The following is a 5,913-nucleotide window of genomic DNA, read 5'->3' as shown; positions in this document are numbered from 1 at the left end:
GGGGCCCTAATAGTCCAAATGCCCGCTAGTTAAACTAGATAGTCCAAGTGCTCGCTAGTTAACCTAGATAGTCCAAGTGCCCGCTAGTTAACCTAGATAGACCAAGTGCCCGCTAGTTAACCTAGATAGTCCAAGTGCCCGCTAGGAACGTACATAGTCCAAGTGCCCACTAGGTAACGTACATAGTCCAAGTACCCGCTAGGTAACGTAGATAGTAAGAGTGCCCGCTAGGGAACGTACATAGTACAAGTGTCCGCTAGTTAACCTAGATAGTCCAAGTGCCCGCTAGGTAATCTATATTGTCCAGGTTCCCCCTAGGTAACCTAGATAGTCCAATGGCCTGCTAGGTAACCTACATTGTCCTAGTGCCCCCTAGTTAACCTATATTCTCCAAGTGCCCGATAGGGAACCTACATAGTCCAAGTGCCCGCTAGGTAACCTACATAGTCCAAATGCCCGCTAGTTAACCTAAATAGTCCAAGTGCCCGATAGGGAAACTACATAATCCAAGTGCCCGCTACGGAACCTAAATAGTCCAAGTGCCCGTTAGGGAACCTAGATAGTCCAAATGTCCGCTAGGAAACCCACATAGTCCAAGTGCCCGCTAGGGAACTTACATAGTCCATTGGCCCACTAGGGAACCTACATAGTCCAAGTGCCCGCTAGTTAACCTAGATAGTCCCAGTGTCCGCTAGGTAACTTAGATAGTCCAACAACCCGGTAGGTAACCTACATACTCCAAGTTCCCGCTAGGCAACGTAGATAGTTCAAGTGCCAGCTAGGTAACCTAGATAGTCCAAGTGCCCTCTAGGTAACCTACAAGTCTAAGTTCCCGCTAGGTAATCTATATAGTCCAAATGACCGCTAGGGAGCCTACATAGTCCAAATGCTCGCTAGGTAACCTAGATAGTCTAAGGGCCCGCTAGGTAACCTACATAGTCCTAGTGCCCCCTAGTTAACCTACATTTTCCAAGTGCCCGATAGGGAACCTACATAGTCCAAGTGCCCGCTAGGGAACCTACATAATCCAAGTGCCCGTTAGGTAACCTAGATCGTCCAAATGCCCGCCAGGAAACCCACATAGTCCAAGTGCCCGCTAGGGAACTTACATAGTCCAAGGGCCCCTAGGGATCCTACATAGTCCAAGTGCCCGTTAGTTAACCTAGAGAGTCCAAGTGCCCGCTAGGTAACCTAGATAGTCCAAGTGCGCGCTAGGGTATGTACATAGTCCTAGTGCCTGCTAGGAAACCTAGATATTCCAACTGCCCGCTAGTTAACCTACATAGTCCAAGGTCCGCTAGTTAACCTAGATAGTCCAAGTGCCCGCTAGTTAACCTACATAGTACAAGGGCACGCTTGTTAACCTAGATAGTCCAAGTGCCCGCTAGTTTACCTAGATAGTCAAAGTGCCCGCTAGTTAACCTAAGTAGTACAAATGTCCGATAGGGATCCTACATAGTCCAAGTGCCCGCTAGGTAACCTACATAGTCCAAGTGCCCGTTCGTTAACCTAGATAGTCAAAGTGCCCGCTAGGTTACCTAGACAGTCCAAGTGCCCGCTAGTTAACCTACATAGTCTAAGTGCCCGATAGGGAACCTATATAATCCAAGTGCCCGATAGGGAACCTACATAATCCAAGTGCCCGCTAGGTAACCTACGTAGTCCAAGTGCCCGCTAGGCAACCTACATAGTCCAGGTGCCCGTTAGTTAACCTAGATAGTCAAAGTGCCTGCTAGGTAACCTAGATAGTCCAAGTGCACGCTAGGTAACCTACATAGTCCAAGTTCCCGATGGTAACCTAAATAGTCCAAATGCCCGCTAGGGAAACTACATAGTCCAAGTGCCCGCTAGTTAACCTAGATAGTCCAAGTGCCTGCTAGATAACCTACAAAGTGTAATTGCCCGCTAGGTAATCTATATAGTCCAAATGCCCGCTAGGGAGCCTACATAATCCAAATGCCTGATAGGTAACCTCGATAGTCCAAGGGCCCGCTAGGTAAACTACATAGTCCTAGTGCCCCTAGTTAACCTACATTCTCCAAGTGCCCGATCGGGAACCTACATAGACCTAGTGCCCCTTGTTAACCTACATTCTCCAAGTGCCCGATAGGGAACCTACATAGTCCAAGTGCCCGCTAGGTAACCTACATAGTCCAAATACCCTCTAGTTAACCTACATAGTCCAAGTGCCCGATAGGGAACCAACATAATCCAAGTGCCCGCTAGGGAACCTACATAGTCCAAGTGCCAGTTAGGTAACCTAGATAGTCCAAATGCCCGCCAGGAAACCCACATAGTCCATGTGCCCGCTAGGTTACTTACATAGTCCAAGGGCCCTCTAGGGATCCTACATAGTCCAATGCCCGTTAGTTAACCTAGATAGTCCAAGTGCCTGCTAGGTAACCTAGATAGTCCAACAGCCCGCTAGGAAACCTACATACTCCAAGAACCCGCTAGGCAACGTAGATAGTTCAAGTGCCAGCTAGGTAACCGAGATACTCCAAGTGCCCTATAGTTAACCTACATCTTCCAAGTGCCCGCTAGTTAACCTACATAGTCCAAGGGCCGCTAGTTAACCTAGACAGTCCAAGTGCTCGCTAGTTAACCCACATAGAACAAGGGCCCGATAGTTGACCTAGATAGTCCAAGTGCCCGCTAGTTAACCTGGATAGTCCAAGTGCCCACTAGTTAACCTAAGTAGTCCAAATGTCCGAAGGGATCCTACATATTCCAAGTGCCCGCTAGGTAACCTACATAGTCCAAGTGCCCGTTCGTTAACCTAGATAATCCTAGTGCCCTCTAGGTAACCTAGACTGTCCAAGTGCCCGCTAGGTTACCTACATAGTCGAAGTGCCCGTTCGTTAACCTAGATAGTCCAAGGGCCCGCTAGGTAACCTAGATAGTCCAAGTGCCCGCTAGGTAACCTAGATAGTCCAAGTGCCCGCTAGGTAACTTAGAGACCAATGCTCGCTAGTTAACCTACATAGTCCAAGTGCCCGCTATGTAACCTAGATAGTCAAAGTGCCCGTTAGGTAACCTAGATAGTCCATGTGCCCGCTAGGTAATTTACATTGTCCAAGTTCCCACTAGGTAACCTAGATAATCCAAGTGCCCGTTACCTAACCTAGATAGTCCAAGTGCCCGCTAGGCAACCTACATAGTCCAAGAGCCCGTTCGTTAACCTAGAAGTCTAAGTGCCCGCTAGGAAACCTAGACAGTCCAAGTGCCCGCTAGGTTACCTGCATATTCCAAGTGCCCGTTCGTTAACCTAGATAGTCCAAGTGCCCACTAGGTAACTTACATAGTCCAAGTGCCCGCTAGGTAACCTACATATTCCAAGTGCCCGCTAGGTAACCTACATAGTCCAAGGGCTCACTTGTTAACTTTGATAGTCCAAGTGCCCGCTAGTTAACCTAGATGGTCCAAGTGCCCGCTAGTTACCCTAGATTGTCCAAGTGCCTGCTAGTTAACCTACATAGTCCAAGGGCCCACTTGTTATCCTAGATAGTCCAAGTGTCCTCTAGTTAACCTACATAGTCCAAGTGCCCGCTAGTTAACCTATATACCAAGTGTCCGCTATGTAACCTAGATAGTCCAAGGGCACGCTAGTTAACCTACATAGTTCAAGTGCCCGCTAGGCAACCTAGATAGTCCAAGTGCCCGGTAAGGAACCTACATATTCCAAGTGCCCGCTAGTTAACCTAGATAGTCCAAGTGCCCGCTAGGGAACTTACATAGTCCAAGTGCCCACTAGGTAACCTAGATAGTGCAAGTGCCCGCTAGTTAACCTAGATAGTTCAAGTACCCGCTGGTAACCTAGATCGTCCAAGGGCTCCCTAGTTAGCCTACATACTCCAAGTGCCCGCTAGGTAACCTACATAATCTAAGTGCCCGTTAGCTAACCTAGATAGTCCAAGGGCCCACTAGTTGACCTACATAGTCCAAGTGCCAGCTAGGTAACCTAGACTGTCCATGTGCCTGCTAAGTTACCTACATAGTCTAAGTGCCGGTTCGTTAACCTAGATAGTCCAAGTGCCCGCTAGGAAACCTACATTATCCAAGGGCCCGCTTGGTAACCTAGATAGTCCAAGTGCCCGCTAGGTAACCTACATAGTCCAAGTGCCTGCTAGGTAACCTATATAGTCCAAATGCCCGCTAGGGAACCTACATAGTCCAAGCGCCCTCTACTAAACCTAGATAGTCCAAGTGCCGCTAGTTAATCTACATAGTCCAAGGGTCCGCTAGTTACCCTACAAAGTCCAAGTACCCGCTAAGAAACCTAGATATTCCAAGGGCATGCTAGTTAACCTAGATAGTCCAAGTGCCCGCTAAGAAACCTAGATAGTCCAAGTGCCCGTTACCTAACTTAGATAGTCCAATTGCCCGCTATGCAACATACATAGTCCAAGTGCCCGTTCGTTAACCTAGAAGTCCAAGTGCCTGATAGGGAACCTAGATAGTCCAAGTGCCCGCTAGGTTACCTACATAGTCCAAATGCCCGTTCGGTAACCTAGATAGTGCAAGTGCCCGGTAGTTAACCTACATAGTCCAAGTGCCCGCTAGGTAACCTAGATAGTCCAAGGGCCCGCTAGTTAACCTACATAGTCCAAGTGCCCGGTAGTTAACTTACATAGTTCAAGTGTCCGTAGGGAACATACAGAGTCCATGTGCCCGCTAGGGAACCTACATAGTCCAAGTGCACGCTAGGGAACCTACATAGTCGAAGGGCCCGCTAGTTAATGTAGATAGTCCAAGTGCCGCTAGTTAATCTACATAGTTCAAGGGCCCGCTAGTTAACCTACATAATCCAAGTACCCGCTAGTTAACCTAGATCGTCCAAGTGTCCGCTAATTAACCTACATAGTACAAGTGCCCGCTAGGGAACCTAGATAGTCCAAGTGCAAGCTAGTTAACCTAGATAGTCCAATTGCCCGCTAGGGAACCTACATAGTCCAAGTGCACGCTAGGGAATCTACATAGTCGAAGGGCCCGCTAGTTAACCTACATATTCCAAATGCCCGCTAGTTGACATAGATAGGCCAAGTGCCCGCTAGGGAACGTACATAGTCCAAGTGCCCGCAAGGTAACATAGATAGTGCAAGTGCCCGCTAGTTAACCTAGATAGTTCAAGTACCCGCTAGGTAACCTAGATCGTCCAAGGGCCCCCTAGTTAGCCTACATAGTCCAAGTGCCCGCTAGGTAACCTAGATAGTCCAAGTGCCCTTTAGGGAACCTAGATAGTGCAAGGGCCCGCTAGTAAACCTACATAGTCCATGGGCCCGCTAATTAACCTTCATAGTGCAAGTGTCCGCTACTTAACCTACATATTCCAAGGTCCCGCTAGTTAACGTACATAATCCAAGTGCCCGTTGGCTAAACTAGATAGTCCAAGGGCCCGCTAGTTGACCTACATAGACCAAGAGCCAGCTAGGTAACCTAGATAGTACAAGTGCCCGCTAGGGAACCTAGATAGTCCAAGTGCCTGTTAGCTAACCTAGATAGTCCAAGTGGCGGCTAGGTAACCTACATAGTCCAAATACCCGTTTGTTAACCTAGATAATCCAAGTGCGCACTAGGTAACCTAGACAGTCCAAGTGCCCGGTAGTTAACCTACATAGTCCAAGTGCCTGATAGGGAACCTACATAATCCAAGTGCCCACTAGGCAACCTACATAGTCTAAGAACCCGTTAGTTAACCTAGATAGTCAAAGTGCCTGCTAGGTAACCTAGATAGTCCAAATGCCCGCTAGATAACCTAAATAGTCCAAATGCCCGCTAGGGAAACTACATAGTCCAAGTGCCCGCTAGGTAACCTAAATAGTCTAAGTGCCTGCTAGTAAACCTACATAATCCATGGGCCCGCTAGTTAACCTACATAGTGCAAGGGTCCGCTACTTAACCTAGATAATCCAA

The sequence above is a fragment of the Tenrec ecaudatus genome, chromosome 1 (genome assembly GCF_050624435.1).
Source record: "Tenrec ecaudatus isolate mTenEca1 chromosome 1, mTenEca1.hap1, whole genome shotgun sequence".
NCBI classification, from domain to species: domain Eukaryota; kingdom Metazoa; phylum Chordata; class Mammalia; order Afrosoricida; family Tenrecidae; genus Tenrec; species Tenrec ecaudatus.
The sequence above is the reverse complement of the archived record's forward strand: the minus strand, read 5'-3'. Positions refer to the sequence as shown.